Source organism: Athene noctua, unplaced genomic scaffold (genome assembly GCF_965140245.1).
Source record: "Athene noctua unplaced genomic scaffold, bAthNoc1.hap1.1 HAP1_HAP1_scaffold_44, whole genome shotgun sequence".
In the NCBI taxonomy this organism is placed as follows: domain Eukaryota; kingdom Metazoa; phylum Chordata; class Aves; order Strigiformes; family Strigidae; genus Athene; species Athene noctua.
Genome location: NW_027437540.1, coordinates 420,598 through 432,939, shown reverse-complemented (window position 1 = coordinate 432,939; position 12,342 = coordinate 420,598). Strand labels below are relative to the sequence as shown.

The 12,342-nt window shown below is 50.3% G+C and overlaps 1 pseudogene; it reads left to right on the top strand.

Annotated features, from left to right (window-relative positions):
* Window positions 1-670: 670 nt before the first annotated feature.
* LOC141954956 (E3 ubiquitin-protein ligase RBBP6-like) lies at window positions 671-3,058 on the top strand (annotated as a pseudogene).
* Window positions 3,059-12,342: the final 9,284 nt, after the last annotated feature.

Here is a 12,342-nt window from a genome sequence, read left to right as displayed (position 1 = left end):
TGCATTGCATGTAGTTGTGCAGTGAGAAATGTTCATGTACTAGCAGAGGCCAGTATACACCGCCTTAAATCAGTCAATAGCTGTGTGTCCTGGTTCAGCAAGGAGAGGGTTAAGTTTCCCCCACAGTAGGGAGGGAAAACAAGGGAAAATATGCATGACTGCCAGGGCCAGCCACGCCCAGACACGGGCAAGCGCCATGGAGACAGGCGGCCCACTGCCACGTCACAGAGCGGTGGTCTGTGACATCAGCGAGCGAGGGTCTGTGACCTCACGTCCCTCCCTGCTTGTATTTGGGCACCGGCAGAGCCCGGCCCAGTGTGGCTCGTGCCTGGACTCCTGCCGAGCGTGTCTGCAAGGTGTGGAGGGTCGAGCGAGGCTGCTCCGGGTGCTGGGGGGTGCTTTGGGGGCTGCCGTCGGCAGCTCTCGGTGCCCGTCCCGGAGCCATCCCCTGTGTTTCCCCGGCCCTGCCTGGGTCAGGCAGCCGGGCACCGTCGGGAGCGCTCGCGGCAGCAGAGGTGAGCTGTGCGGGGGAGCGTCCCCCCGGGGTGGGTGAAGGGGCTCGGGGAGCCGGAGGGTGTCCTTCGCCAGGGGCCTGGGCATTTCTTCCTCCCCTCGCCGGGACAGGGAGTGACCGGGGCCTTTCTCCATTGTGCAGCGGGTGACGCCAGCGATGGGGAGCAGCTCCTCGTCCTCAGCTCTCCCCAGCCTGCCGCAACGAGCCCACATGGCTGAAGACAGCGAGTGGAGTTGCCCCATCTGCGGCGAGACCCAAGATGGCGCCGCTTATGCGTTCCCCTGTCTCCACCAGTTCTGCCTGGGCTGCATTGTGCGGTGGGTCAAGAGGAAAGCGTTGTGCCCCCTTTGCAGGCGGACTGTCCAGTCCGTCATCTACTCTGTGCGGGCAGAGGAAGATTTTGAAGAGGTGATTTTCCAGCGGCGCTCCTCCTGTCCATCAGTTGCCCGCCACCAGTACAACCAGCGGGCTGCAGACCCAGTGCCCCTGCGTGGCTTTCGGCCCCCTGTCTGGGTGGGAGTTCTCCAGCAGTGCAGGGAGATGCTGCGGCAGTGTCTCCTGGACTTGGTCAGCGAGTGGTGCTGGGTGATAGATGTGTTATAGGCCACCATCATCGCCCATCGGTGCCTCGACGAGCCGGACAGGGAGGCCTTGGTGCGGGATCTGCAGCCCTTCCTGCAGCACCGGGCAGTGGAGTTTGTGCACCGGCTGGTCGACGTGGTCGCGGAGAGGTGCAGGGAGCGCTTCATGCAGCAGCTGGAGCCCCGGGACTCCCAGGCTGCCGAGGAGCAGGAGCACAGCCCCGCGGCCACCCCTGGACCCGCCGCCGCCCCGGGGGACACTCCTGCCCCCGACCCCAGAGCAACAGCAACATGGTCTCAGGTCCCGGCAGGGCCTAAACCATCACACTGTGGTAGTTCATGTAGTAAAAAGAAGTGGAAATAAACGTTCCGTTTCTGTATGTTTTAAAACAACAAAGCAGCAGCTGCTCTTTTTTGGAAGCAGAAACTTTTACGTGTGATTAAGTTCTTCAATTTGCAGTACCGTTTTGTCCGCAGTGAAAGAAGCTTTGACATAAGCATATGGAGAGGAAAAAACAAACCAAACCGAATTTAGGAATCAATCACTGTCTTGAATTAAATTTCTTTGTGTGTGTACGAGTGTGTTTTTCGTTTTCTGTACGGTCCCAGCTCCTTATAGCGCTGCTTCTTAATCTAGAAGTTCACATAACTACTCCAAGTCAAGACTGGGTTCTCCTCACACTAACTCCTACTCCCAATCATCTAGTCATTCCTATTCTCATTCCGAATTGCAGTCGCCACCATATCCCAGAAGAGGCAAAGGGAAGAGTCATCAGAATCGGTCTAGGTCAAGGTCACACGGTTATCACCATTCTAGGTCAAGATCACCCCCGTACAGATGCCACCATTCACATTCAAGTTCTTCAGTAGGTAGAGACCAGTCTCCCACTAAACTTAAAAAACACCAGAAGAGAAGAAAAGGGAATGAGAATGAAGGACTTCCCAATGCTGAACTCTTAGAAGGTATGAGAAAATGAAGAGAGCCAATTACAGCAGCCGATGTTAAAATGGACTCTCTGTTCACGCTCCCAAGCAGAGATGATGCCACACCTATGAGACATGAGCCTATGGGAGCAGATTCTATTGCTGTCAAACCAGTGTCTGAAAAGGAGAAAAAAGAGGAGGGTAAGCCAAAAGCAAAAACTGGCAAGACAAAGCAGAAAGTAGAAGTGGCTCTTCCTCCTAGGAAAGACAGTATAATAAAACCAGATAAAGCTTTCCAAGAGAAGGTGGACACTGATCATGAAATACCTCCTCAAACAGAACCAACCTCCTGTGAAAAAAGCAAAGGAGGAGTTACAAAGATAGACAATGTTAAAACATCTTCTTCTCAGAAGTGTCTTGGTGCTCCATGGAAAGTTCACCCAAAAGTGATGATATCCTGGAAACCAGACCAGCCGAGGAGAAAAAGGCAAAGAAAGACCATCCAAAAGAAACCAAGTCAGAGAAGCCGTCCAACAAAAAGAACAAGTCAAAAAAACCTGTGGAGAAAAGCAAACCTTCTAAGGCAAAACCTGAAAAAAGAAAAGTAGATGAAAAGGTTGATAAAGAAAACGAAGCCACTTCCATAAAGGCATCTAAACCAGGAACTGATGAATCGAAAACATCACCAAAGGGGAAGACCAAACCTCATGGTGGAAAAGGAGGGCAAACTCTGCAAAAGAATAAATCTGCTTTTCTTAACAACCCCACCAAAATGATTAAACTTATCCAGGAAACTGGCAATAAGATTGTGAGTGAAGAAGACGTGCCACCTGCAAATGAACCTGTTGAGACAGCTGAGCTGAGCAGCAGCAAAGTTAAACAAGAAGCAGCAAAGGAAAAAATGAGAAGAGAAGTAACAGCATCTGATGGATCTAGTTCAACCTGGCAGAAGAAGAGATATATCAGATATAAAATATCAGCAGAATACATTATGGCCCAGTTATGTCACTTGTTGGCTACAATAAAAAGTTTTCAGTGAACTATCCAATGAGCTTTTGAACCTTTTGGAGCCAGGGAGGCGGCCAGCCGGCTCTAAGGAGGCTGGCAAGCCGGTGGGCGAGCAGCTGAGGCGGCGTGGGCGAGGGCAGAGCCAAGGGCTGGTGGCGCCTGTTCTGAACGCGGTGTAACCACGCCAACAGTCACTGCCGAGGAGAGCAGCTCACACCCCGCTCCTCCGTAACGAGCTGGGTGGGCAGAACCAGCACCACCCACCATTGATCGGGTGGTAAGAACCTCATGGGAGGACAGCGAGTCGCTGCCCACCGAGCTCAGGGTGACCAGACAGCACCTGACTGAGTGCGCCGAGGCTGAGTGTAGAGCAGGGCTGAGGTCTGCCACTGGACAAGGTACCTTCGATCCCTGCAAGCAACTGGTCGGTGCTGGAGAGAGAGGAGGGAAGGAATGGCACTGCAGGGAAGGGAGAGCCCAGCGTGTGGGAAACAGCACACAGATTGGTTCTCTCCTGGCCAGAGAGAAGAACATGGTCACAACATGGCCCAGAGGCAGAGTGATGAGGAATGTGGGAAGCCAGACACAGGTCCTGCACAAACAGGCGGCTGTGCAGGTCTCTGCCTGATGAGAGTGCCCGAGCCTGGCACCTGAATCAGAGGGAGTCAGAGACACCGTTTGTGTGCGCTGTGATCAAGTAAACGATCTGCTCAGGCACGTGGCTGAACGGAGGGAGGAGGTAGAAAGGTTGAGAACTATCAAAGAGTGCAAAAACGAGATTGACTGGTGGGGCTCACACTCTGAGACAAAGGCATCAGGCAGAGGCTCCAGAAGAAATGCAAGGACCCCCTCCCCTCCCCTCCCCAGGCAGAAGGAGGGCATGTGGGGGACGGGGGAATGGAGTCAAGTCCTTCCTCAGGAAGGCAAGTGAAAACCTTCTTGGCCCCCCTCACCTTCCCAGTTGTTATTATACAATAGGTATGAGGCTTTGGAACTAGAAGACCAGCCAAACGAAGATGGAAACGAGGACCCATGTAGTGAGCCATCCACAGCTTGTCCCTCAGCCCCAAGACTTGCAACTTCTTCAAGTAAGAAGAAAAGAGGGTAATTGTAGTGGGTGACTGTTCTGAGGGGTACGGAGGGGCCCATACGCTGACCAGACCCATACCATAGAGAGGTCTGCTGCCTCTGTGGGGCTTGGGTCAGAGATATTAAAAGGAAGGTCACTGCTCTGGTGCGGCCCTCTGATTACTCCCCCTTCTTGGTTATCCAGGCAGGTAACGATGAGGTGGTAGAGAGAAGTCTTAAGTCACTCAAAAAGGACTTCAAGGCACTGGGGTGGCTAACTGAAGGCTCGGGAGCTCAGATCGTGTTTTCATCAATCCCTCAAGTGGAAGGGAAAGCCACTGAGAGAGGGTGGAAAACATATCTGGTTAACACGTGGCCCAGAGACTGGTGCCACCGTCGGAATTTTGTGTTCTTTGACCATGGCGAGGTTTATAAGGCACCTGGTTTGCTGGTAACAAATGAGACAGGTGGGATGCAGCTGTCCCAGAGGGGGAAAAGGATTCTGGGGCAGGAGTTAGCAGGGCTTATCAACAGGGCTTATATGTGGGGGGACAGGGTGATAACTGGGCACGTTAGTAACAAGCTCAAGGGAAGCGAGCCACAGCTTGAAGGATGCTGGACTGGTGAGGGCTCTCCCTCTACCACTTCATTTGAGAGAAGGGAAAGATGTTTAGGGACCGTGGAAGCACCTGAGAAGGGTCTGGTAGGGAATGGGGCCCACGCTCACCAAAGGGGGTTGGATTCATGAGCTCATCTCGAGTGCATCTGTTCCAACGCATGCAGTGTGAGCAGCAGCCAGGGGAGCTTGAGGCCATGCTGCAGCAGGAGGACTCTGATGTAGTAGCTCTAACAGAAACATGGTGGGATGCCTCACACGGCTGGAGCGCGGCAATCGATGGCTGCAAGCTCTTCAGGAGGGACAGACAGGGCAGGAGAAGCGGTGGAGTGGCCTGTGTGTTAGAGGATGCTGTGAGAGCTCAGAAATCAAGTACAGTGATAACAGGGTTGAGTGTGTGGGTTAGGTCAAGGGCCAATAACGCAGATCTTGCTGTGGGAGTCTGCTACAGACCCCCCAGCCAAAGCAGTGAGGGGGGTGAAGCCTTCTACAAACAGTTGGGAGAAATCTCGCGGTCACTTGCCGTTGTTCTTGGGGGGGACTTGAACCTCCCGGGTATCTGCTGGGATCACAGCACAGAGAGAGGGAACATTCCAGGAGGTTCCTGGGCTGCGTGGAGGACAACGTCCTCACCCAGCTGGTGAGTGAGCCGGCAGGGAAGGTGCCCCCATGGACCTGCTGCTTGGGAACAGGGGAGAGCTTGTGGGGGAGGTCAAGGTCGGGGGCTGTCTCGGGTGCAGTGACCATGAGATGATCGAGTTTTCCATCCTTGGAGAAACCAAGAAAGGGATAGTAAAACTGCCACCTTAGACTTCCGCAGGGCTAACCTTGACCTGTTCCAAAGACTGATTGACAAAATCCCTCGGGAGGCTGCCCTGAAGGAAACGGGAGTCCAGGAAGGCTGGACATCAGGAGAGCAGTCGGAAAGGCCCAGGAGCAGGCTGTGCCCGTGGGCCGGGAAAGAAGCAGACGGGGAAGGAGACTGGCCTGGCTGAACAGGGACCTTTGGCTGGATCTCAAGAACAAAAGGAGAATCTATTGCCTTTGGAAGAGGGGGCAGGTCTCTCATGGGGACTATAAAGTTGTAGTGAAGCTATGCAGGGAGAACATTAGGACAGCCAAAGCACAGACAGAGCTCAACCTGGCTATAGCTGTTAAGGATAAAAAAAATGTTTCTGTAAATTCATTAACAGCAAAAAGAGGATTAGGGAAAATCTCCCTCCTTTCCTGGATGCAGAGGGAAACATGGTAACTGAGGATGAGGAAAAGGCTGAGGTGCTCAACACCTACTTTGCCTCAGTCTGTAGCAGTGGAACTGGCTGTTCCCTGGACACCCGGCCTGAGGAGCTGGGAGATGGGGAGGGGAAGCAGACTGAGGTCAGCACAGTTGCAGAGGAGCTGGTCAGAGACCTGCTGCACCGCTTGGATGCACACACGTCTGTGGGAGCTGATGAGTTACACCCAAGGGTGCCGAGGGAGTCGGCAGATGTGCTCGCCAAGCCGCTGTCCATGATTTCCCTGGAGTCGTGGCTGACTGAGGAGGTCCCATGGGGCTGGAGGGCGGCAAATGTGACACCCGTCTACGGGAGAGGCAGAAAGGAGGATCCAGGGAACTACAGACCTGTCAGTGTGACCTCGGTGCCAGGGAAGGTCATGGAGCAGGTCACCTCAGGTGCCATTACAAGTCACGTAATGGACAGCCAGGGGATCAGGCCCAGTCAGCATGGCGTTATGAAAGGCAGGTCCTGCCTGATCTCCTGCGACAAGGCAATCTGCTTACTGGGTGAGGGAAAGGCTGTGGATGTTGTTTATCTTGACTTTAGCAAGGCCTTTGACACTGTTTCCCAGAGCATTCTCCTGGCGAAACTGGCTGCTCATGACTTGGATGGGCACACGCTTTGCTGGGTAAAAAACTGGCTGGACGACCGGGCCCAGAGAGTTGTGGTAAACGGAGTTAAATCCAGCTGGTGGCTGGTCACGAGTGGTGTCCCCCAGGGGTGGGTTTTGGGGCCACTCCTGTTGAACACCTTTATTGATGATCTGGACGAGGGGATGGAGTGCCCCCTCAGTCAGTTTGCAGATGACACCCAGTTGGGTGGGAGTGTTGGTCTGCTCGAGGGTGGGGAGGCTGCAGAGAGACCTGGGCAGGCTGGAGCCATGGGCTGAGCCCAACTGGGGGAGTTTCACTGAGGGCAAGTGCCGGGGGCTGCCCTTGGGCCACAACAACCCCCTGTGTGGCTACAGGCTTGGGGGAGGAGTGGTGGAGAGCTGCCAGTCAGAGAGGGGCCGGGGGGGGGTTGATAATGAGCCAGCAGAGTGCTCAGGGGGCCAAGAAGGCCAATGGCATCCTGGCTTGTACCAGCACTGGCGTGGCCAGCAGGGACAGGGAAGGGATCTGAGCCCCGTGCTCGGCACCCAGGGAGCAAAGCCAAGGGTCAGGAGCTGAACTCAAAAGCAAGAGGACAACATTAAGAGGCACTACTGTTAAAAAAGCAGGAGGATCCAGGCACGGCCCCTGTTTAGCAGGCACCCAAGTCTGAGAGCAGTTTTGCTGACAGGGCAAGCAGAACCCAGGGGTGTGGCTGAAGAGATGGCGAGTCCTCTGCTGGGCCTGGCTAAGGGGAGCAGACTGGACATCCCACGTGTAGATCCGCTTCTTAAAATCTCGTCATTTAGAAACCTTTTTGGTTTAGTTCATTGAACTCATAGCATATGCAGCATTATCTATTGACAAATAATCTTCATATAATATAAGCACGGGAGAACATTTACTAACAGTCAGATTCAGTATTTCCCTCGTTGTAGCTGACTCCGTTTGCAACTCAAGCTTTATATTTAAATACAGGGCATGCACACAGTATGTCTTCTGGTATTTACTTTGTTTTTTTAAATATGCTGTTAAATGAAAAATGTTCTGCTGTACAAACCGAAGATGTTGAACACAGTAAGCTACTCTCAGGCTTAAAATTTATATAACTTTTCTAACTGCTGCATTGCATAAATATTTAGAGTCTGTTTTAAAGCAAATTATTTATATAATTGTTCATAAGAAACCCTGTAGCAGCAGTACCATTTTTGTACAAATTTCTACTGAATGTATTTTTAGAATATACTGCTTTTGCTTAATATTCTTATACAAAGGCAAAACAGTTCCAAAACCAAAGTACTACTTAGCTGGGTAGGTTCTCATCCACAGAAATTCTGACCGATATCCATTTTACAAATATAATGGGCCAAATTCAGCTGTGTTATAAATCCAGAGCTGTCAGAATATTCTCTATTAATATTTTCTGCCTTTGCAGAACATTGGGCGGATGGTCATATACTGAAGAGATTTCAGTACAGCAGCCAGAAGTCATTCCCCACTAACGGTGCCGTCCAATTAAGGAGTCTTAGGTCAGGATCCAGTTTTGAAAAATAGTACAAAATCACAGCTTTCATGGACTTTTACCAGAAATCTGGGATAGACCGCCTCTGAAAACGAAGTCCTTTGATTCAACTGGTGGTCTCCAGTACTTTATGTTAATAACATTTGATCTTGGGATGCCACTTCATGCGTCAGGGCTCAGCTCCTGTCAAAGATTTTACATTAAATGGAAAAATAAATGCTTAGATGACAAACTCTGGAACCTAAAAGAAACAGAAGCCATCAGTTGTCCAAATAAGCTGCAGTCACAATACAGCCTTCAGAGAGACTCCTCTGCTCAGTTTCATAAGTTACAGATCAGGTCAGGCAGAAAAAATTTGTGTAGGCATGAGCCAACTACAACTGAAGTCTATTGAACAGAAATACCGATTGCTACATTGGCATTAAGATTAACGAAAAGTGAGATAAATTTTCTATTTTAAAATGCTTTCAATGTCTATACAGTATCTCTAGAAGCATGATCCTACAGGGAAAATTTGGCAACTGAGTTCCTCTACTCAATTGACATTTTACTTCCGATGCAATCCGAAGCCTAACTCCTGTGGTCTTCCCTGAAACAGGTAACATTCAGATAATACATAGGAGAGGCCACAGCAGCAGCCTTGTGTGACAACTGGCTGCTAAATGTGGAACTTCCAGGAACAGAAGAACAATTCACTCTTTTGCCTCTTCAGTACTGGCTTTGCCTTCAAAACTGACAGCAGTTATTAGGAATTAGTGTCAAGTGACCCAGGACTCTGAGACAGGTATCTCAGAAGAGAACAGTAAGAGAAGGCCTTTGGGTGAAAGCAGCTTCAGATTTGGAGCTAACAAGTGATGACCTATTGACGGAAGAAGGATCAATGAGCAGATAAAATCCCTGTTGTACTCAGCCCTCCTGCACGTACAACCATTCAGCAGTCATTTTCAGGTTTTTTACACATCAGCGTTTCAAACCCCTGCTCCTGTTTCTGGCTGCGTAACTTTGCATTCTGTATTACACATGTATCAAGAACAGAATTGTTGTTTACAAGTATAATTTTTCCTCGAACAACGCATAAAGGAGTGGCCTTTCACATATATGTAAGGCATACGTGTGAGCATTCATCCATATGAACATTTCTGGCTTGTCGTGGCCAGGGCTGTGAGCAAGGGATCTCAAGGCAGGTTGGGACACAACAAGGATCTGTCCCGTCTGCAGAACTGCATCAACCATGTGCTGTCAACAGAGATTTAGCTCACAAAGAGCTTGGATCTTACAACATGTTGTTGTCTTAAAGGCCCTGCTGTTGGAGAAATGAAGCCCTTTCTCACCACAGCATTACATCTTTTTTTTTCTACATGTCCAACACAGAAACAAAACCTGCAGCTGTTCAGAAATGTTAGCACCCAGGTCTGGAACTCAAGGATTGCTGCTGAAACCAAGGTGCCTGGGAGCCTTTTTTCAAGAGCTTTACACATGTCAGGGACACAATCCGGGGTTTTTTCCTGCCAGCTCAGGTGGTTTGTGTCCAAGCAGTGTATTGCAGTTGACACGATTTCTTTTCTCTGAAGAGCAAAGAGAATAGAAGCCTTCTGAGTTTTGCGTTTCTGCCTGCTCAGGGGATCAGGGAGAACAGACGGGCAAAGTAGCTTGTGCAAAAGTATCTCTGAACCCAGAAAGTCTCTCAACAGAAAACCCTAATATATCAGATAACATTTTTGGTGGTGTTTTTTGTTGTTGTAGAGACAAACCAAAAAGACAGGAGACATTTCGGCTTAAGTCAGCATGCAAGGTGAAAAAGCCGCCACAGCCTCTCTGATCTGCCTTTTCATAATATCTCTGTGCTCCCATGGCAAAAGCTTATTGGCTCTGGAGTTGTTTTTCACAAGTGTGACTGGTGGTTAGATGCCAACACCTTGTGTTCCCCTTACTTCCCCAGACTGCTTTACAACATTCTTTCCTCTCTCTGTCTGGTCTTCCCAAGGGCACACTGGAATCTTGTCAAGGTCGAGCTCTTCTCCAGTCAGGTTGTCGGCTGACCAGCTGCCTTCCCCGACAGTTGTTTTTCTTTTTTTCCTTTTTTTTTTTTTTTTAAATCACAGGAATTTTAATGTATTGAACCTAAAATGAGAATATCTGTGAGAATTTTGGCATTGACAACATTCTGTTAGTCCAAGACACCAAAAGACTCTGTCCACTGGGTCACAATTTATGACTTTCCAGAAACAGCCTGGATTATGGTGTGACTCCAGAGCTAATAGAGACCACTGCAATTAGCATGGGGAGGGTACAAGCCCGCTCTGTTCTCACCATGGCACTATAGAGTCTGGATGAGTCTGAATAGCTCCTCACAAGAAAAACGATTTACATCCTAGCAGCATTTAACACGCACGGACCCTGACAGATCTAATGGGAGGTACAGTGATTCAGTACAGAGGAGGGATTAAAAACCATAACACGGTGGCTGCGCTGCCTCCACTGTGTCTCTAAACACCAACAACCTCAAAGCAGCCACGTACCAAACTTGAAAACTGTGAAATTGCAATTGCATGGCTACAAGCAAAGGTCATGGAGAGCTGCCAGTCAGAGAGGGACCTGGGGGGGTTGATTGACAGCCCGATGAACAGGAGCCAGCAGAGAGCCCAGGGGGCCAAGAAGGCCAATGGCATCCTGGCTTGTGTCAGCATGGCGTGGCCAGCAGGGACAGGGAAGGGATCTGAGCCCTGGGCTCGGCACTGGGGAGGCCGCCCCTCGATTCCTGGGTTCAGTTTTGGGCCCCCCCACCCCAAAAAGGCCATTGAATGACTCGAGCGTGGCCAGAGAAGGGCAGCGGAGCTGGGGCAGGGTCTGGAGCACAGGTCTGCTGGGGAGCGGCTGGGGGAACTGGGGGGGTTCAGTCTGGAGCAGAGGAGGCTGAGGGGAGACCTCCTGGCCCTCTGCAACTCCCTGCCAGGAGGGGGCAGAGAGGGGGGATGAGTCTCTGGAGCCAAGGCCCCAGCGCCAGGCCCCGAGGGAATGGCCTCAAGCTGCCCAGGGCAGGGTCAGGCTGGCTCTGAGGAAGGATTTCTGTGCAGAAGGGGCTGTTGGGCGTTGGAATGGGCTGCCCAGGGCAGGGGGGGAGTCCCCGGGATCCCTGGGGGGGTTGAAGAGTCGGGCTGAGCCAGCGCTGAGGGATCTGGGGGAGTTGGGAACTCTCAGGACTAGATGATCTTTAAGGTCTTTTCCAACCCAGATGATTCTGTGACTAGGAATTTGCCGAGCAAGTTTAGTCCAGCAGGGTCCCATTCTGCATTTTTTATGCAGCTTGGCTAAATAGGCTGCAAACTGGGTTAGTTTAACACAAAGTAAAACATTTCCACCCCCTGCACCTCCCAGATGAATTCCTGGTGTGGAGCCTGGCCATCTCAAGCCGTGCCTCAGCGCCATCTCCTGGGGATTTTACTGTCGTACCTGAGACACAGTAACTGACTGCAGAGACCCAAGTAAGCATGTTCTACTAAAAATATTTTTATTTTTCCTCTCTCCCAGCACTAATCATGTTTCATTAACATTCAAATACTTATCTATGAAAAGCTACCTAATTACTGAAAAAATCACCCCATAAATATTCTGCTCCCTTTTCTCACTCAACTCCAGAAACAGTTCCCCTCACTTTATGAGTCGTCTGATCAAATGGTGCCACTGTTCCTCCTTGTTTTGTCAAAGAGAAAAGTTTGACCTATATGAAGTATTGTTCTCATATTTTCCTTCCAGAAAACTTTATTATGTCTGTAACTGGAGTGCCATGAGCATGGCAAAAGAAAAAGCGTTCACCCCAAACACGCTGAATTTGAGTAAGGAATAGTCTTTGCAAAATGAGCCTTAACCACTGGAAAAGTTGTGGGGCAGCTTGACACAAGTATAGGCGGTTTTCTAAGAATTATCCCCAGCATGACGTGCTCAAAAGGAACTCTTCAAGGACAGTGGTGTTGCTGTACGAGTCACTTTGCAGGATTCAGGTGTTACATACTACAGAAGACTTTCCTTCCTTGTGTGGGAAAACAAAACACCAAAGAAGAGAGGCCAGGTCTTAAAAGACTGTTATTAAAGTTATAAGCTTATTCTCTTGGGAAACAGAAAGTATCAAGTTTTCAGTGCACAGAAGAGATTGATCTGAACTAGGTTGTCTATTCCAGACAGCTTCAGAAACAAGATTTACTCAAATGTGGGGGGGTGGGCAAAACAGTGGAAGTCACTCTTGGT